Source organism: Columba livia, chromosome 4 (genome assembly GCF_036013475.1).
Source record: "Columba livia isolate bColLiv1 breed racing homer chromosome 4, bColLiv1.pat.W.v2, whole genome shotgun sequence".
Taxonomy (NCBI): Eukaryota; Metazoa; Chordata; class Aves; order Columbiformes; family Columbidae; genus Columba; species Columba livia.
Genome location: NC_088605.1, coordinates 55097541 through 55119784, shown reverse-complemented (window position 1 = coordinate 55119784; position 22244 = coordinate 55097541). Strand labels below are relative to the sequence as shown.

Below are 22244 nucleotides of genomic sequence, written 5' to 3'. Positions count from 1 at the left end.
CAGCCCCAGCCACTGCAACCCATGTGGAGAAGTTAAACCCTCTCTTGGTAGGGGATGACCTGCGGGCCCAGCAGGAAGGGGTCAGTTGCCCCATTTGAGGTAATATTGCCTCTAGAAAAATAGACATTGTGTTCCTTTAGCACTGTTTAAAGCTTATTTTGCGTCTACCTTGTGTTTCCCCCCTCCACATTTTTTAATTTCCATTTCTAGCTGCTTTTCTCCACTGCTGCGCATACACTTACCATCACCCAGCCAAATCTGATTTCATCCAGTTAACCTACCCCAGAGCTCAACAGCGCTGGGGAGACCTTCACTTCTTTACCATGAACACTGGAAAAGGATATTGTATATCAAGGGGGTGAAGGGATTCCAAGCTCTCAATCAGTTTGGCAGCCCAACACAGAAGATATCCTGTAGCATCATAGCATCTGCCCATTTAAATCCAGTTGCACTGTTCAATGTTGACAAAGAGACAAAGGCCGCCCTGTTCTCCTCCAACTACTCAAGGTGTAGAATATCCATGGGAGTTGAAGGGTGCTCTGTGCCCTGACTGCCCCACGAGGAAGCTTTCCAGCTCCAGGGCTTCCCTCTGAGCCCTCTGCTGATGTCCTAGGAGCAGCACCCAGGATTTCACACCCATCTACCAGCAGGATCACTTATAGGTCTGGTTCTTCAAGTTACACTTCTGCAACAACTCCGTCCTACAACCAGATTTATGAATTGTTGCACCCTTTTATACTTCAAAGGTAATAAGCAACAAGCCCTTCCCTGCTCTAGGGTTGTGTGTGATGCACTGAGGAGGGGAGATGATTTGTGTTTAAGACTTGGCTACCATAAACACCCTGCGTGGCCACACCGCTGGGACTGGGGCACTGTGTTTGCCTTTTCCCTGACCTTGCTGGTACTTTGAAGCCATTAGAGGTTGCTGCTCGCAGTAGCTTCAAGGTGCTTTGTCAGGCTTGCTGCCATTGACCCAGTGACAACAACATGATGTCTTTAACTTCTGATTCAGAAAACAGTCATTCAAATAAAGAATACACTGACAGCTGGTTCACTACAGCAAAGATTGTGGTTGCTGCTACAGTTTCAGAGAGACCTATTTAAAAATAGATTAGGGTCTCGGAAACCACTCAGCTTACTCTGCCTTTTTCCTCTCTTCCCTGCAAGACAAGCTAGCAAACCAAACCTGGCATTTGCTTCCTCCCTGATCTAGTTACAACTTCATTATAGCAATATTGGCCAGCAGCAAGTAACTTATTAAATAAATGCCATTTAAGTGCTTCTACCTGGATAGCTGATTCAGATAACGGAGAGACAGAGAAAAAGGGAGGTGCTGGCCTGGTTCTGTCCACTTTGTCTTTTCTGCCAGCTGGCCAGGCAAGGGAGAGCAGCATCTCCCAGCCCTGCAACAAGAGGAGAACTGATATAGTTCTTTCAAGGTCACATCAGCTCTTTACAACAATCCCCCCACCCCCCAAAAAAAATCTCGATTCCAATTACACAGTTTTAGTTCTGTGCACTTTGGCATATGTAGCTCTGTAGTTTTTTTTTTTTCTTTTAATTTTAATTGTATTTACTTTCTTAACAAAACAGCATCCACACCCAAAAATATTTTAAGAGGGCTTTTTTCCCCACAAAGTTGACAGCAGCACCCAGGGAGCTGCCCGCAGAAGGAAGAGGGCATGAGGCTCAGCACAGATGGTTTGACTCTTACAGCATGTCACCAGAAGGGTGGTGCTGGCTTGGTGACTTTTCCCAGGAAGCTCTTTACTGTGTACCATTTCTGCTGACAGTGCTCATGGATGCTGTTGTCCCCTCTAGAGGGGAACACAGATATTTCTTTTACTCACTGGCAGTAAAAACCCAGCCTTCTGAACTAAATGTTCCACCGCAGGCACTTCTAGCCATAACCACAATACTACAGGCTTCTATGGATGGCCTGTTCTCATTATCATCTCTTGATGTGGCTCCAACAGCAAGTATAGAACAGCTAAACATTGAATGAACATACAAAAGAGTGATTAGGAGCTTCATTTTTTTCCACAGAACACCAGGAGACTTAGCACCTGCTATGATCATTAACTACACAAACCACCAGCACCACCTTTCCCCACACCCCTCCTGCAAGAAGCTGCCCCCAGAATAATTGTTCAACACAAATAAGGTTCGCAGAAAGCAGGTGACTGTTTCTGGTCTTTTCAATGAGGTGGCCAGAGATGACTCAGCTAAACAGGACTGGTTTTATGTTTGCTTTGTTTTTTTTTTTTTTTGTCGCAGAGCTCTTTTCAAACTCTGAGGAGTAGATAAAATGGATTTGAAAGAAAATAGTAGTGGGACCAAGAATATTTGACTCAACAAAAGTGTACGTATATATAAATATACTAAAAAATATGTACACATTTATGCTCACCATATCGTCAGTATTATTTGCAACGAACAGATACTTAAATTCTGACATAGTAGAACAGAATGAGATCAATGTTCAAAGTTCATGACACACATCTTAAACTACCAGATTCAGACCCTTTCAAGGAACGCAGTGGGGTTCAGAACATTCACAGGCAAGACCAGATAGCATGACGCTTACGCCATTTCAGAAGATCTCATCTTGGTTTCTTGTAAATATTTATTTCTCTGCCCAGGATCACAAGCCTTAACCACACAAAGTCATTCATCCAAAGGAGGACACTCGCAACAGTCATCAGATCTGTGAGATTTGACGTTTATCAAGTCTGATCTATCATCAGCCCTCCTCCCTTTTCTTTCCTATAAAATTTCAAAAGTACAATAAAAACTTTAGAGTTTTTATAGTTGAGAAGGATCATTTGAGGTAGTCTTGTATTAACTCTGATGCACGTCTCCTTCGATGATGTAATATCTGAATGTCTACTTCCTGACCCAGCAATTTTGCAAAGATTTCTGTATTATTACAAGAAAGATTACTTGCCATCTAACCTCACCTTAAGCCAAATGTACTGTGAGTTTTTCTCCCTACAAAGAGAAATTGTTAAACAACCTTTTCCACAGGCCTATAATCAACCCTTTAAATCAAGCTTGAATAACAGACTTCCATTTAGTAATTGATCCACTGTTTTGTTTGGGTTTATTTCCCCCCTACAATTCTTTGGGTGCAGCAGATAAAAGACCCAGTTGTACTATCATAGCCCACTGCTTTGTAACCAAACTCTGCATGAGAGAAACATTCCCTCTTTTTTTATGATGGGGAGAGAGAGAGGGAGAATTAAGGTTTTACCCCCCCCCCCCCCCCCTTTATTTTTCCTTCTCAGCTTAAGCTTTGTTGTTGTTATTTTGAGACTTTGGGAGGAGGGGTAACTGTGGTGGTTGCTGTTCCTATGAAATCTTTGAAAGCCATTGTGTAGGCAGGTCAAAGAGAAACCAAATTAAATACTAACAACTTTTGAATTTCAGCAGCCAAAGTTAATGTTGACTGAGAACCTAAAAGAAGGGGGAGGAGGTAGAAAAAAAAAAAAAAAGTGGCCCTATGGAAAGTGAGGGCCAGCTGAGAGATCTAGAGGACGGCAGGCTCTGAAGGGGCAAAGCTGCTCCTTTTGATGTGGGAGGTCTGCAAGTAACCTACTGGGACACTCCCTGGGCTATCTCATTAACCATGTCACCAACGCCCCCCAAGGTCCAGAGAATCATAACATTATCTCTGACATTACCACACAGATACAAGGTTCCTTAGGCAGTCTATAAACATGGCCTGTACTAACCAATTCATCGTAGTTTGACACCCCTGCAAGGGCTGGATGCCCTTTAGTGAGCCGCATGAATTGCCCCAGTCATTCATCAAAGTTTCTCAGAGTGCATTTCACACAGCATTAAATTTAATTAAAGCAACATTGACTGCATTGTAATCCTCTGGAGGCTCTTTGTCAGAAGGAGCTGGAACACTTTCTACTTAAATATCTATTGTTTAGGTGGGATTTTTTTTTTTCCCCTTCCGTTGTCTGAAGCCAAGTGATTTGCTGCCTTTCCCTGGTTTTTATTTAAAAACTCATATGTCATGAAAAAGTTTTGCCATACAAACAGGAATCCCAGCCTGACAAACAGTTTAGCTCCTATGTACTTGTCTGCAGATGCTGGAGAATATGTAAGATTGTTTAAAAACTAACTGACACGTAAAAAAATCCCAACGCTCAAAGTGCACAAAACATCAGTAGCAGAAAGGAAGCACATAGTAAAAGCTACCTTATTTGTCAGCACACATCCCTGTGCAAGTCTTCCTGCTTTGGTGCATGGGCCACTATCACCTTTCATCAGTGCTGTGACTAACAGTGGTTCCAGATGTGCTTAGTGCTGCATAGCCCAGGCAATCCTTGTCCAGAGCAGCAGTTACACCAGAGCCTCACACCAATGTAGGGCTCCAGCAGTGTATGCTCATCTTATTGGAGAAAGCATCAGGCAGAAATAAACCCTCTAGGTCTCTCTTTTGCTGGGTCTGTTGATCCACACTGGGATCCCATTGGTTTAATTTAGCTTGTATTTTGTTGACCCCTCCTAGATCAGTATCAAAAGACGAACTTGGGTTTCATCCTGCTAGCTGCCTCTAGGTCCTTTTCTGCCAACCACCAGTGGTCTAAAAGCCCTGCTCTTCTGTTTGGGGAGGAATATTTGCCTGGAAAAAGACACGGGAAACAGGCCACGCAATTCTCAGAAACACTATTCCAACACTGTATTGCGGTGAAAAACATGATAGAAATACTGTTCTGCACTACTGGGGTCAGTTGTTGCACCCACTTTTCCTCCTCCTGACCAGGAGCAGTTTTTGAGAGCCATTTCTCTGTATGCAGTAGGCAACAGAGTGAGATCACATACCTTTCACAAGCTACAAAGGCAAAAAGGTCCTTCACTGTTGCAAAAGTGAACTGTAGAATAGAGTAAGAAAATCTGCCTTTTAACACAATCCTATATTATCTGCAATAAGATCTTGTGGTTAAAAACATTGATTTTTCCTCCCTCATATATAACTTTGTTTTTGTTGTGGTAGTGATGTTGGTTTTTTTGTTACTGAATCATTTTAGATGACAATTTCTCAGTCTACTACAGATAGGTTAGGAGTAGTATCCTCCTTGCTTTATTCCTATGTGCAATCCTTCTGAAAAGTCAACCATGTTATTATTACTCCAGCAACCTGGGAGTTTCAGTTCTTTCTGTTTCTTTGAGGTTTTAATGAGGAGAGTAGAATAGAAAGCACTCAAGATTGTCATCATTCACAGTTATCAGTACAGAATAAAAAAAAAATAAGCCAAAAATAGTTTTATATTTCTCCAAAGAAAAGCAACTAAGCAATTCTGCCCAGAAAGGGACCTGCTTGGGCCTCGAACTTTCAAAGGACCTGACGGGGGGATCTTGGGAAAAATTCTGTGTTATGCTCGGCCAAGATCAATGTTATTGTTTATCTCAGAGAAGTATTTATTTCCAGTACTCAGTACTTCTCATGGCTCCTCATGAGAGATCCTCTGCTGCCATGCCTTCATGGAAATGATTCCATAAAATGAAAGGATATGCTGAAGAATCACATAATTTTCTTCACAGGATGCACTTATCTACACCACAGAGGCATGGATTAGGTGTACCATCATGCATATAATCTCAGAACTAGTTTCTTATTGCCTGCCATGTCAAAGATTTAAGAAAAGACCCAAAAAGAGACCAGCAAAGCATTGTGCAGGTACCAAGCCTCAGGGCACAATCTTCACCCAAGTCAAAGTCCATATGCAGTTGAGCAGAAGTAGTACTAATTCAAAAGCAAAATTGCTATTGCAAAGCTGTAGGATGAAATCTTATGCAAGTCTTCAGCTGATGAGAAGTGAATATGCTTTACAGAAGGTGTGGAGAACCTAGTCAATTGGCAGCTCTGGAAGAAACAGCCTCTGCTCTGTCTATCTCCCTATAACTCTGCCCTATAGCAAAAAAAAAAAAAAAAAAGGAGTGCAGCTTATGTAGACTTAACCAGATTAATTCAACCAACACAACTTCACTGGTGTGCAAACACCACCTTTCCATTCTCCATACATACTCACTGACTGATAAGAGAACCTCACTAATGCAGAACCGTGATTGAAAAACATTTTTGTGGAGGAATTTGTAAAGTCAACATTTTTGCTTTAGAGAAAGACACACCTGAGGAAAAAAATAGCCTCTTTTTTTAATTGCTTTCACCTGAATTATTACATTGTGCTAGTTGAGTGGGATGGAACTAAATACGGAGATGAAATAAAGGTACAAGTCCTCTATGTCTCGCACACACAGGCCATCAGCTAGCTGCTAATGCTGCTTTGGAATTCTGTAGAGTGTCAGCTTAATTATGCGTGGCACACTGATTTTACTACTGTAATTGCACACACATTTGCACCCCCATCACAGCCTCAGTGGTAAACCTTGTGCATAACATTATACTTTAGACGACCTCCTGCTGGTTTAGAAAGAAAAACTCTAACTTTACCCTATTTTCCCTTGGTATTTACTTCAGTTTCCCTTTCAGGCTTCTCAAACACACAATAAGCTTTTGATTATCAGGGTTTTAAGTGCTCCACTGGACACCCAGTGTGTATTTATGAATGGAATTAATAAAGAAGCAATCTGACTCCATCAAGAGAGCATTTCCAGCTACTCTTCAGTGTCACTGAGCAACACAAGTAGAAACTGAAAAAAGCTAGAGGTCTCTGGCCTTCATTTTTTTTTTACATTTATTTAGTCACACCCTTAGAAACTCCTGTTTGTCAGATTGGCATCTCTAAGCACCCAATTAATTTACCAAACTGAAAAAATATTAGAGGCTACATACCTAAGCAATCCAAACTGTAAAACTACTTGCCTCGCTAAAGAAAGACAGTAATATTATTGTTATTTAGGACAAATCATTTTAGTTTAGATTTCCCCCCCTCCCCAACACAGATGTCTCAACTCATATTTTCACACTTTTTGTTGCAATTCTCAGTGAATTCTCATAAAAATACTTGAAATGCAGATTGTGGGTTCCTTATCAATATATCATGAACTCAAATGAGTTGTCCCGAAAAAAAAAAGGAATAAAGGGGGTGTGTGCATGTGTGTGTGTGTGCATTAAACCTTTGCCTTGACAACAAACACTACATCTTTAACATTAAGGACAAGAAGTTTATTCTTAACATCAAATACTAAATGCTCATTAATATTTCCTTGACCGTCAATGGTGTATTTATACACACACCTAAAAGCAAGCTGGTTTCTTTGCAAGACACTTCCTACAGTCCTGAAAATAGCTGCCTACTCTCTGCAGAGTTGAGTGTTTTGATGTACCAGAAATCAGGAAAAAAAAACAAAGAGAACTGAAAGGGAGGTTGGGGCATTTCAGATACAACAGGGATCAAGAACTAGTTTAAATCTCTCTAGAGGAAGAAAAGCATTGGGAAGAAAGATTTCCCAGGATAGATGAGGAAGAGTGTGCAAGCCTTCCAAAGACTTACTCAGATACTTGCACTGTGCTTATACCTCTGCTCTCTGTGCAGGCATGCACACTTTTCCCAGTGTGCTCGGTTGCTGACATTTTTCTAAAGCTCATCTCCAATCACCTCCCTGCTTTTTTCCCAGAAAAAGTGAAGTTTGAAAGGCTCTTCATGACAGTGGCAGGCATATGGTATTCAGTACAACACAGTTTTATTTCTAGTATGGCTCTTGCCCTGGATGCTACCTTTAAAATGAGACAACACAAGAAAAAAGTAGAAAGACAGTAAAACCATTTTGTTCTAAAAGCAATCAGGACTGGGGGCAAGTGAGCCACACTCCGCCAGCCAAGAGCTCACAGGAGAAGGCAAAGGAGAGGAGGTATGGCAAAGCTTTAGCTGTTGCTTCCATGACTTCCATTTCCTCAGGTTTTAGCCAAAATCCCTTTCTTTATCACTCTATAGGTCATGGCACCAAGTAAGGCCATGTCTACAAGAAAAAAACAAACATTTTTTGTATCTGGCAGTGTCAAAGCACCTGCATCTTTTGAGGCATCCAGATCTGGAAATTTAGTGTTTCTTCACATTCATTCTAATGTCACAGTGAAAGAATAATTGTGTCTCAGAAAAAGATGCCCCAAAACGTGATGTGGGCAAGACTAATAAAAATCTGGTACATCTTTAATCAATATACTCAAACTGAGGAGGACATTCTCCCACGGAAGAAACTAATTCCAGCCCTCCCCTATTTTTTTTCCACCTAGGGAAGAAGTCCCGCTTAATTTGCTAAGCCTACCTTGCCTGAAAAAGCACACGTGTAGCCGCTCCATCCTCTGCACCAAAGCCATGATAACGCACAAGATGCTCCCCCAACAAACCCCCCGTGCTGTGCAGCCACAGCAACACTGCTATCTCCTGACTCATTGTACATGCCCAGACTAGGCAAACAGGAAGATGAATGACTATTCAGGCAAATTTGGGCCACCATGATGGGAAAGGTGCAGAGGGAAAACATTATAACCAGAGTTCTTTTGAAACAACCTGACAGTTGATAGATGAGCATCCATAAAATGACAAAGGCTCCCTGTGTAAAATCCTTTGCTACCAATGTCTTCTCCCTGGGAAGCTAATTACCCTGCACTGTCAGTGAAAATATTATTTTTCCGGTAATTATTTTCCCTTTACAATGACAAAGAGGCCATGAAAAGTCTCATTTTCAGCCATACTTTAGTTAAAAACATCATGCAACATTGTTCACGTGCTTTTAGCCAATGGATAAGCAAAGTGTGTTTTTGTGATGCTGATTTCCACTTGCTGTTTGTGGTGTGTGTATACCAGAGACAGCAGAATTTATCTCCAGGCTGCTGCAGCAGTAAAAGAGGAATCACTGTTGTGAAATGGAAGTTGCTGAAGGCAAAGGGCTGTCTATTGAAATTCATTTTTAACAACTGCAGGGTGGTGAAGTCTTTTTCCTCAAGCGCTGGGTCCAATTCCCTTTTATTAGATTTACATCATATGTTTGTCCTTGCAACACAGGTGGGAAGGCAGAGAGGGTCCTAATCCAACCCTCAGGTTTAGATAATCCCAACCTTCAGGAGCCTCAAGATCCAAATCCACGTCAAAGTTTTAAGTACTACTTGATTTTATATATGATATTGCTGCCCAGAGAGGTTGTGGAGTCTCCTTCTCTGGAGACATTCAAAACCTGCCTGGACGCATTTGTGTGCAATCTACTCTGGTGACTCTGCTATAGCAGGTGGGATGGACTAGATGATCTCCAGAGGGTCCCTTCCAACCCCAGCCACTCTGTGATTCTCTGACTGAGGAGTGGGTAGGACAGGCAAACTGAAGTGGTTGACCAACCCAGACAAGAAAAGCTTCTGGAGAGAAGCAGCACCTTTTGCTACGCTTGTTGACCCAGTTGCTATAGTCACAAGGATCTAAAGTACACACAATTAACTCTATTACTCCAACTAATAACTGATAATCCTTCCGCAAATCTTGCTTTGATATTAAGATACGCACATAGGGCTATTTGAAGAGGCATGCTCATTTGCTACTGGCAATTAAATTAGCACTGTCAGCAAGCAGTTCAGTCTGGTTAGAAACAGCCCAGGTCAGAGAGAGCCTTGTGATGATTGAGTTCAATTCAAAATCTAGCTCTCTCAAACAGCGTAACTGAAGCTTTCATGTTGTCAGTGAGATGTGACAGTCTTGGATCTCCAATTGCTGCATTTCATGTTCAAGTTGTTGGGAGCTTCCCCTGGGTAACATTATCATCTCCACTAAATATTTTCATGTGATATACTAAGGATATTCCTGTATAATTTCTTCCATATTGCAGTGTACATAGAAAATTCACCATTCTTGTCATCACTGGGAAAGAGCCTCATTTCAAACTATTCTATGATTCTTGCTAGGGCTTCATTCAGCAGGGAACAATAAGGAAGAAAGAGAGAAAAACTTCTCTGTTCATTTAATTCTGGGCCATCTTTTCATGAGTCAGGATGCAAAGTAACTAAAACGGTAAATGTCACACAACTGTTCACCACAGCAAGTGAAATAATCAGCTCTGATATTGCTTGGACATACTTATTTTTAGTGGAGGATACACCTGTGTTTCAGGCTTCTTACAAAATGCTAAGGTATAAGCATCTACCCTGTGCTTATTATGAAGAAGGTAAAAAAGAAATGCTCATTTAAACTTGGAAAAAACACAAGTTACTTACGTAAACATGCAATATACTATATGTAGGAACACCCATCAGAGAGAACCCTTCTAGATAGCCAAATCAAAATCCCATCATTTAAGTTTAAATTCATTCCTCACTTCTCCAGTTGTAACTTCTGCTTAGAAGGAAACTTTGATGGTCTCTAATGTCATGTTACAGTCCTGTTAACCAAGATCTCATATCTGTATGTGGCAATCTATTCTTTTAACTCACTGCTTGTTGAGTGGTCTGGATACAATAGCACTAGCCTTGCTTCAGCAAAGTGGCAAGAGTCAGCTGATGGACACTGCCAGTGAGGAATTCCATCTAAATTAACTATTGCACAGAATTTGCTCTCTTAAAAAAGACCACCCAGATAACTGCAATGTGAAATCCAAATTTCAGTTTTCTGCTCACACTCATGCCAGCCAAGAGTCTGGGGTAAAGCCACTAAGTTAAGCAACTGCAGAATTGGTCTGAAGGCCTCTTAGCAGACTTCAAATGGTGGAAGAAACCTGCCAATACTCAAAAGATTCATTAAGATTCTGAGGACAGGTTTGCCTTTCTACACTAAAACTACCATGGCATTTATTGGATATGGCATTTATTCAAAAGAGGCACAGACTAATTCAACCCAAGGGCAATAAACGTTTTCAGTCACACAATACTTTATCTGCTGCAACAAGAGTTATTCAATTGGAAAGTAAAGAATGCCTAATCTCCTCAGTTTTTTGTGGGCAAAAGTAAGAATCCAGAAATACACCTTTGAGCTACAGCCAGGTAAATAATTCAAAATACTTTCCACAATCATTCACATGAACTTAAATTAAAAAAAGCTATCACAGCCACAGTTACATTCTTTTAGGTTTGTTTGAACAAAAAGCCACAAAGTTAGATTTTACACCTTCTCTCATAAAAGAGAGATTAACTTGAAATGTATTTTCACTGAGAATTTGAGTGAGAAACTGAATCTTAGGGCTTAAGTTTCTCCACTTACAAAAGACCAACAATATCATGTGACTTAAGAAATCAATAAAAGGAAGATCAGATTGCATTCGTTTCTTTAGTACAAAATATCATGTTGCACTGCACTTCTACTAAAGCCGGGCAGTATTTTAGTCCCAACTTTAGCAAAATTTTTCACTTCAGTAGTGTAAGTATTTCACACATTGCTTAAAAGCATCCATAACCTTCAAAGAAAAAAAAAAAAAAAAAAAAATCAATGAAGACTTATTTCCTGCAGCCTAGACTGTAAAAATGGTGTCTTTTCTTAGCCTGGTTGTTTGCCACCCCAGTAGAAAGCACTACAAATTGCTTTTTACAAGGTATTTAGTATAACTACCATTAAGACCTGTCAAAGGAGGTACAATACAGAGCCCTCTTATCAGCCGTATTATACTTTATTTAAGCAGTAAACAGGGGTTAAGAGTATAAACTTGGAAGTATAATATGATACCACTTAAATTTTCTGTGTCAATGCAAATAATTCAAAGTCCAGTAAATGAAGAAATGTGTCTTTTAATGAACAGTTTTTCCAGCTAGGCTAGAAATTTGTTAATTAGTTGATCTACAGCTTCTGTTCTGCCTGAAAGTAGTACATAGGAGGTCAGATCACTGAATGCAAAGAAGAAACACCATCTGCATAACATCATTTATTATATAATTATCAGGGGATGAAAATGATTTCAAAGTACAGATGAACTGCTCTCAGATATTTCTTTTAATCTGCCTTTCAAACATTGCAGAGTCCACCATAGAAAACACTACAGCAATTTCAGCAAACACTGGTCAGTAAATTTTGCCAGCATTACCAGCAATGATTAAGCCAGGCTCAAGGTTCCAACATTAATGATATAGTTTCTACCTTTTCATATGTCAAAACCATCTTTGACCCACTTTTCAAAAAATAATTACTGTATTAGAATCACCATTTATTAGAATACAGGTCTTCAAGGAGTAAAAGACATTAAATATGAGTTCAAGGCAAGGTTTAAAGTTCTCTATTTGTAAAACAGTAATGCATGATATGTACAGGTATGTTTTGCAAAAAGTCACAAGATGTTTCCTGTTGTCAGAAGTTCTAACCTGTTCAAAGTACACATACTGTTTACACTAAATTGATGTGAAATTTCACAGCTATATGGATCCACATGACAAGGAAACATAAAACTATTCCTTTTTTCTTTCCCTGTCATGGGGAGAAAAAAAAAAAGCAAAGAAAAAAAGAAGAAGAAAACAAAACCAAAACAAAACAAAAATAAAAAGAAATAAGAAACAAAGAAAAAATAATGGATAAAAAAAGGAGATTAAAAAAAAACCCAAACCTTGAAGTCCACATATGATATTATTTATGAAAACGCAATAGGAAATTAAAATGGAGGGAATCATTTACCAGATATGAAATTTAACAACTAGGCACTACAGTTCTCCAGTAGGTCACAATCTCAAAAAAAAAATCAGGTAATTAACTTACTTGGCAAAGGGCCAAAGAAAATAACCTTAATCCTTTGGAGCTTGATAATCTGATCTATAACCACAAGGGTAGAATCCACATGTAGAGTTTCCACAATTCTAGCTACAGGGACCATTATCCTAGCACAACAGGGAACTACAAAAGGCTGATCCACAGCTCAAAGCTAGATGTTTAAATATGCCTCCAATACGTGTCTGGGAGATGGGATCTCTTCCAAGGAAAACTGACCCTCTTTCAGGGAGGAAAAAGAAAAATGAATCTCCAAGCCTTGGCAGAAGTTACACACGTATTTCTGAAAGGTGCCACAGTAAGATTTGAAAACTCCTTGAAACCATTTTAAATACCACCTGTGGACGAGATGTGGTAGATGTCAGCCTCCCCAAAGCAGATGGTTCTCGGTCCTTGCACAAAAAACAAAACAAACAAACAAAACCAAAAAACCCCACAAAAAACACCAACCAAAACCAGTTAAGACTGTATTAAGCAAGTGCTTAGATTAAAGTCTCCATTCTGGACCAAAAATGTCAAACTCTAAATTTTGTCAAAGGAAACATTAAACTTAAGAACTAAAATTGGCTAACTGCCTTGAATGACAAGTATTGGAATGAAGCTTTGAAATTTTCATTTCAAGTGCCTCCATGTAATGTATTTTACCTGCCTGGGCTGACTTTTTGTGCTCCTGAACAATAACATGTATAACTGACAGTGCAAACTGAATAGGAAATGAGGGAAAGGAGCTTAAAATCTGACATGCAATAACTGGAAACCTCATGACAGTCCTGGAGAGGAAGGTTTTCAACACTACTTTCTCACCATCCAGCTTAATTCTGAAGACTTCGTTCAGCCTTTGAGTATCTGAACATTTCCCCTACTGCAACTAACACTAATGCACAAGCTATGAGATCAGACACTTGGGCTGCTGGCCCTCTCAGAGTCTGCAGTGCTTACAAAAGTCACATTTCAGAGGTCAGAACAGAAAAAAAACACAGACAGAAAGTGTTGGTGGTGATCCTGAAGAAGCTATTTCTATGCTCTTCGGTCCTGCAAACTCCAGAAAGCAACCAGCAGAGTTCACAGCATCCGTGAATGGGATACTTCTACACTGATAGCTGCTATAAGCCCCACAGAGAAACACAAAGAGATTATATTACAAAGGGCAATGAACTACTGTAGTAATTGCTATTACAAACTCCACAGAGAAGCCAGAGTGCATAATGTTGATGAACTGGTGCCCTCTGGAAGTCATATTCTTAATTCCAATATTATTTAGTAAATGTTAATTATTTCCAAGTGGTAGAAATCTATTTCAATGGAAGCGATTTCATCATAGCAACTATTTAAATTGTATAGTCTCCCTGGTCTTTCTTCCATAAAACTTGTTTACATGTATTTTAAACTATTTTAAACAATTCAAGAGCAGTTTCTTCTTTCTTTCCTTGTTTTTTTATTCCACTGTTGTTACAGTAAAAGACATCACAGCTACCCAAAACAGTGAAGACTAGAGAGCTGCATGTTCATGCCATCACTGGCTGTTATAGTAGACCCAAAGACAAAATCCTGGTATGCAGGTAATGAAGGTGACAGTGTTTTCAAATATAATATCTTCAATGGAGAAACCAACATTTAATTACCCGGGCAATAAGCAGTTCATTCATCTTTACTCATTAACAGCACAACTCCCAAAGGTAACACAGCATTTAGTTAAGGTTTACTCTTCTTCTGTCCCTGCAGTGGCCAGCAGTGCAAGCCTAGGGATGGCCTACAACATATAATCCACCCTACAAAGTCCTCTCCAACAGTAAAGATATTCCTGCAGTGTGTTCTTTTTAGCTTATATACCTAAGAATCACCACAAGTAGTATGGGGTGTTTGCCATGAACATCATAAAGGGAGGTAAACACAAAGCATGATACTGGATTTGTAACTTTATATAGGGAACCCTCATTTCTGTTTCTCTGGGTGCACATGAAACACTGTTGCTTCTGGTCAGATTATAGGAAAGTATGTACGGCATCAGACCCCAAGGCTCATGTAGTCCTGTACCCTGACTTACACGGGAGCCAACAGCACAAGGTTAAGGGGAGAGTAAAGAAAACACAATTATTGAATTATCTTACACATACAGACATCAACCGTGTCTTAATGATTTCCTAAGCTGGAGGTTACTATACTGTATTCAAAAGCTGCGAGTGGCTCTTGACTTATTTTGTCTAAACACTTCAATAGATTTATTATTTTACATTCACAGAATTCAACAGAGATGAGCTCAAAACAGTAAAAATGCACAATCTTGTTTTCCTTCATTTTTTTTTTAAACCACATCCACTTAGAGAGACCAAAGTCTTGCTATCAGTTCACTTCCTCAGGTGGCTGCTTTTTCTAACATTATAAATAGCAAACCATTGTTCTCTCTTCACCTTTTCCACTCCATCCTGGAGTCTACACATCTCTCTGATAAACCCCATTGAAGAACTAGATATAAACAAGAAGGTTAAAAAAAACCCCCAAAAACAACAAACAAAAGAACAACAACAAAACCCACCAACAGAACCAAAACCAAACCAAAAACTTGTCTTTGGACTAACGAGTTTCCTTCCTATAGAGAATCCTCTGAGAAATGCTGCATATTTATTTTAGTAATCATTTAAACAGATTCAGCTGTGGGGCAGGAATCTAGATCGAGGACAAGTTGTGTGTTTAGGGTTTTCCTTTGTGTGGTTTTTTTTTTTTTTTTTTTTAATTAATCGGAAAGAGGTAAATAGGAAGGGAAGAATTTCCTTTCATTAAGAAAGGCAAGAAAGAAAATCCTTGAGTATTAGGTAATTCGTCTCAGGGTTGTCTGCCACCATTTTCCCTCTCCAAACCTCACAAGAAAAAGAAGGCATCTTGGAGCAAAAGAGAAATGCTGGTGGATGTCAAACATTTAGAGGAGAAGATCACGGGCTGCAGTGGAGATGGCAGGCCTGTGAGCAGTGCCAAGAGCAAGTGATGCATAAAATCATTAAATGTGAAGGGCTGGGCAACAGTGCCTAGACTTATCTGGAGGTTTAATCAGAGAGAAGAATTGCAAAAGAAAAGAATAGAGACGGCTGAAAGCTGCAAAGTTATGTGTTTGACCTTTTTACAACAAACTCCTCCTTCTCCTCCCAACCAGAAAGAAGGGGGGAAAAAAAAAAAGAAGAATAAAAATATAAGAAAGCTCAGGTAATCTTAGTGTGTTATTATGGCTATTATCAAATGAATGTACACCTATTTCTCTCTACTTGGCTTTCTTGGGAATGCAGATCTGGGAATCCAGAGCACAGGCTGACAGCTGTTTACTCAGTGCTGTCTCCACTAAGGGAGACCACCTTTCCATTTTTATTTCACAGAAGATGCAGACAGTTTGCCAGAAATCTTAGGGCCAAGCAATGCATATCTCAAAATTATTAGCATCCCTGGGCAGGATTCAGGTATCAAAATTCTGCAATAAGGTTGAAAATTTCATATCAAAGCACCTTGTCAAGCTCCCTGTAAGCCCAGCAAGCAGTACTCCTTTCCCACCCCCAGTAGCTGCTCTGACATTCACCACATTCTCCATACTAATGTGGTGGGTTCTCAATGGACACAGACAGTGAAGGAGACTATTCCACCCTTAGTCATAAAAAGCTTCTCCTCCTCTATCAAGCTCCCTGTGGCCACACTGGGAAATAAATGACAAGAGAGCCTTGCCATTCAGACCTTTGAATGCCATCTCCTAGAGAGCCAGTCCCACTCAAAAGGGAGACTTGAAGGCCCATCAAGAGACATCATAAAGCACAACTTAGCTGTTTTTCTCCAGACTGAGGACCCAGCCTGAAACAGAGAGGCAAGAGGATCACTCAGCTTAAAATAGTTGCTGTTGAAATTCATAAGAATATTCTGAGCTACGGTTCTAGCACTAATACCCCAAATAAATCATTGCAATCTGGTTTCTGAGGAAATAGCAAATCTGTGGTTCTGATCAGCGTTTAGCACGTACTTGACAATCCCATTCCTACTTACAGAGAAAGCAATACCTAACATGATAAACTCAAAATAATATCCCTAACAGTGGTGGTTTAGCCTGGTACATCACTTGGATTTCGAAAGTCATCTCACGGCCTTGGGCAGCCTGCAAGCAGCAATGGGCCCCATCACTGACAGGCACTAGCTGTGAGGGGCTACCTTCAAGCAGTCATTGGGACCAAGTATGGAGTGGGCACCTCAACAGATCTGTTCACACTCTCAACCCTGGGTCCGGAAAGGATTCTTGGTTAACATGGACTGCCTGTGTAAAACAGCTGCAGGAAGGGCAGTGGTGAATCCTCACTGCCACGCAATGAAAAGCCAGCTGCTCACACAGCACTCAAGCAAATCACAAAAGGGTAAAAGAAATTGGAGTATACCTGTGTCTGAGGCAGTCATTGTTCTTTCCTGCCTACCCCAAGCAACACAAAATACACTAATATCAGGAATTTCCCCTGTGTCTAGTTTAAGAGGACAGCTTTTTAAGAAAGCTTGACTCCCAAGACCTTTCCTTATTCTCCATGTGAACCACAGGGAGCTGAGTGCTTTCAAAACCCTGCATCACAGTGTGGAGAAGTTGGAGCTAAACCCTCCAAAAAACTTGTCCTGCTCCTCCTTCCTTATTTGTTCAACCATTTATTTACTTCCTTGAGGCACAGACAGTTCCACACACCTTGAACGTTATCTTAATCTTCTCCTCTTGGCAGAACCAGCTTCATAAACTTCCAGGCAGTGTGTTCATATGACTGTATAATAAAGCTTAAAGAAAAAAAAAGTGTCCTGCAGGTTGCCTCATGGTCAACTAGTCTTCCCAAAGAAAGGTGCAGAAGAACACCTGACAAACTGTAATTAAATCCTCTGACGTCAAATGTCAAAATATCCCTTTAAATGCTAAGACCTGTCCAAACAGCCTGTTTCTCCAGGACTCGGATAGCTATGCATCTTACCCATAGGGACACTAAAACATCATGGTCTGTGTTTAGCTCCGAATCACAGAGACACAACCAACAGAAGCACAGGGAAAGCACTGTTAAGTTCCAGCACTGAACTTAAGAGGGCCCCCCTTACCTTGCAGGCTCAGAGCTCCAACGGCTGGACTAAAAGGCTCTTCAGATGCTTGCACCAGGACAACAGTTCTGCAACAGAAAACAAAGAAACCACTTTTAATTCCTTACACATAGACAGACATCTGAGTACAGCATGAGAGTCACAGGAGCTGGACAACATGCCCTACTTGTAAGGGAACTTGCAGTACTGTGTTCCTCCTAATCTTTCACAAAAATGTGTGAGGATGCATGAATTGTGAAGAGTTACCAAGTTGTTCATGGGCTCATTGTCAAGTGGCATTTTCATATCAATGGTTTTTGAAAGGCCCTCCATAAAAACAGGGATAAACACAAAGAGCTTAATCTCCCTTCCTTCCCCCAACATTTACATAGATGGGATTATTTGGTATGTAGCCTAGGGTATTTTGAGGAGAACCGATTTTCAGTGACAGAAGAGTTACAATTCAGAACCTCACAAAACTGAAAAAGATCAGCTGAGGTTTCTAGAATTAACAGCTGGGATCTGCATGTTTTTGTCTTAATGTTTTGGGGGATCTTATGATACTGCCGCCTTAAGGGATACTGTGTAGGAACATGTTTGTGAACACCAAGGTGAAGTTAGAGCTGTGATGCAATCTCTCTCTTTTTTTTTTTGGCTAAGTAATACTATTTGATCTCTCTTCACCAATTTTTTTCTCCCTTTTATGGGGTAACAGTTGAAGCAGGACACAACTCTGGTGTGCAGTGGCTGGCGTTACTGCCAGTCCCGAGTACAAAGGTGACCCCAAAGCAGCCATGTGTTTTTCTGGGGACACTGGCCCTGGCCTGACTTCACATCCCAGCCCTGAACACACAGCGCACAGTGGGCTCTGTTTGGCCACCGGCTCTCCGTGCAGCTGTGCCGATTGCTCAGTGGGGAACATGTCTGTTCTCACAAAGAATTTAACAAATTAACTATGAACAAAGTAGACTGGAAACAACACCGATTAACGCATGCTGTGTCATGCCAAGAAGAAGCTTGTCAGCTTGTTGTTTTCTCAAATCTGAAAGGAAAATTCCCAGGACCCACTAAATATATGGAAATGTTTCCTTGTTTAGATGAGTTAGGAAAGAACACAATCATCGCTGAGGAGAAATAAGAAACATGCATCACAAAAAAAAGAGTGTATAAAAAGACTCTGAGGAAGCATCTGCAGCACAAACAAGATTAGACACGGGGGAGAATCTGTCTTCTTTGTGTAAAATACACAACCAAAGGAGACGCTGAGGATGAATTTGGGGAACATAACCTACAAATTTCCTGTTAATAAGCATGGGAAAACACCAAAACTGAAAGCTCACGGAGGTTCAGCCCTTTTTGCTCCTATCCATGAAGGAGCAGCTAAATGCTTTCAGTACCCTCTTGGTCACAACGTGAAATAGGTGTCTGCATAAATCTGCAGTGTGCCTTTAGTCAGTACAGATCTTCAGGGGGCTCAGCACATCCAAATCTCTTAAAGACAAAACAAACAGATCAACCCAAAATGCATTTGGCATAATCTGAAATAAAATAATTATTAAGACATAATGTAGAAATTACCTCATTTTTAAAGCAATAATTAGAAAAAAGTATTGATGACTAGATGAAAACAAACAATAGTATTTAAGCAAAGCACTGCTCAGACAAACAAAGTTAACTACTTATTTTCTACAATATAGGAGCTGCATGAAACACATTTTGAAAGTGACAAGTCAATCAGAATGAGTTGAACAACAAAGACGAGTTTTATAAATGTTTTTACAAATGCAAAACATTGGGAGACCGCCTAGTCCACCGCTGAAACACTTTAGTCTGTGACAGAGAAACAGGTCAGGGCATGGACTGAAAATGATAGGAAAATAATGGAAATTAATCAAACTAATCAAACAACTCTGATTCTGTTGAACTAGAAAAAAACTGATAATATGTTTAAATAGTCTTTTAGAAAATTTCCTCAGCAAATGATATCTTTTTTTAAGCTTATATTAAAATAAACGTCAGTTCCAAAGGTTTTCAATTATCAAATTTTAACCATATGAGCAAATGTCAACCTGGCACCTATTTAAAAGAAACTACTTATCTACTCTTCAACCTAATATCAAGCCAATTGTGTTTCCAGCTTCATTGTACCCTAACATTAAGATTTTGAGTTTCTCTCAGAACCCAGCCTGGGTTTTTCTTTTAACCATACATAGCACCCTGGATTTCATTTCCAAATTGCCATTGCAACAGTATTAAGATGTGAAAACAGAGGCAGGGTGCTGACCATAGCCATTCTGGATTCACCAAGAACAAAGCTCTAAGCCAAAACCATCTGATGTCTATCAGTGACATGCAACAGGCGTGGAAGGCGAGAAAAACGACATGACATGATAAATTATGACTTCGGTATTGTGATTTCAATAAGACTTCTGACATATCTCTTTCATTTTATGACCATGTAGCCAAGAAATGGGGTCTTGATGAAACTGCCATATGGTGGGAATAAAACTAGTTGCTTAGCTATAGCTGCGGTGTAACAAGCAGCGGTTCACTACTGACACAGAAGGACCTATTTTGTGGAGTTTTACAGGAGTCTGGTATTGTTTGATGCTTTCCAGTTATTCAACAAAACTGCACCATGAGGCTGATGTGGCCCTCGGTGAAAATGAGTTTGACACCCTGCCCTACAGAGACTAAGTAAAAGGGAAAATTCTAACAGGAAAATGCTTTTGCAAAGGCAAAAGGAATAATTTGCTCCAGTAGTTGGCATTAATGGAATCAAACTCAACAGGCTGAGACTGCAGCAAGGAAGATTTCACATCAGAATTGAGCAGAAAATTTGTAAGAGAAAACTGGAGCAGGGTCTACCATTGCCACGGTCCTTTGCAACAGGTCAGGCAGACATCTGTAAAGGATCTGCTTTGCAGACAGCGAACTGACTGTATCATCTCCATGGGTCTCTTCCAGCCACATATAAGTATATTTTATAATTATTATTATTACTATTTTACCAAACTAGAACAAAAACCAAAACAAAACCACCACAACAATCCCCTCAAAAAAAAAAAAAAAAAAAAAAGAAAGAAAGCAAAACAACATCTGATGCATACTTGAAACTGTCACTTATTTATAATGGTAGGTGTCACACTAAACATGATCTTTATCTGGGTCTTCAAACGCACAAAATTCAAAATGTTCCAGATGCTATAATAAGAATACAAGCCCACAAGCTCAATGCGGCTCATACTGGAGTCTCCCCACAGGCCTTGGTCCAGTCCTGCCCCTGCCACCTGCTGCAACAGCCAGAACCAGCGGGGTGCTGCTGCCTCGTCACCACAGCCCAGATCCCTCTCCCCACCCAACTCACTGACTAATTAACTCTGATTAAAGGAAGCCTTCGTTTGGGAGCCAGCACACATGCTCTGCATTGAGCGCCCGCCATGGCTGACTGATTCTCCTGGGAGCACAGAGAATGGCTGCGACAACATCCAGGTCTTCTATCTGAAAAAATGGTCGTTAGAAAGTTTAAAAACCAAATCAAAACAACAAAACAAATACACACCCCAAACCCAAAACACCAGTCCTCAAAGTCATTTCAACGCTCCTTCAATTAGAAAAAAACAAAAGCAAAGAGCACACAGCAAGAAGGACTAGTCTCTTAGAGGTGTCTGAGAAGCTAGCTCTCAATCATAGAATCATTTTGGTTGGAAAAGACCCTCAAGACCATCAAGGCCAACCATTAACGCAACACTTCCAAGTCCGTCACTAAACCACGTGCCTGAGAACCTCATCTACACGTCTTTTAAACCCCTCCAGGGATGGTGACTCCACCACTTCCCTGGGCAGCCTGTTTCAATGCCTGACAACCCTTTCTGTGAAGAAATTTTTCCCAATATCCAATCTAAACCTCCCCTGGTGCAACTTGAGGCCATTTCTTCTCATCCTGTCCCACCACCCTGGCAAATGTCTCCATCGCCATGCAGCTGCTGAGGGTCAGGAGCTGCCCTGTATTAGATGCACCAAAAATGGCTTAAATGAAGCTTGTGCAGCCAGAATGTCTTAAGTATGCTGGTCACATGCCATTACTTTACTCATTGTGCACACAACATACAGTTACAAACCCAGAATTCACATATCGAATGGGCATTCACCATTTTTTCTCCAGATAACATCTTCAAATAAATGTGTTTACTCAGAGTAGTGAAGGTTTATCCTGTGAGCAGCCTTGGAGGCTTTGACCCAGCGGTGCAGCACAGAAGACTCCCATCAGCACAACAAATATCTATTTTTGTCTACCACAGTATTTGATTTCAATGAAGAAAGAAGTAATATTTTACACTCTCTAGTTTATGCAAGGTGAAAACAAATATATTGATGGTGAACTTGCAGTGTTAGTTTTCCCTTATGAGAAAGCTAAAATTACTCAAGAGCATACTTGGGGCGTACGTCCTCTGAACTTATTTCTTGGCTTTCATTATGAAAGAGGTAAAGCCAAGAATGCTCAGCAGTTGTGAGAAGGTAATTTTGACACTTTCTCTA

The 22244-nt window shown here is 40.3% G+C and overlaps 1 long non-coding RNA gene across 1 annotated transcript in view; it reads right to left on the bottom strand.

Annotated features, from left to right (window-relative positions):
- Positions 1–22244, bottom strand: part of LOC110366154 (uncharacterized) — a 128176-nt gene that overhangs the window by 4814 nt on the left and 101118 nt on the right. Inside the window, exon 2 of the long non-coding RNA XR_002426269.2 lies at positions 17727–17794. This is a non-coding gene — a long non-coding RNA (uncharacterized LOC110366154). The remainder of the gene's footprint in view (positions 1–17726; positions 17795–22244) is intronic.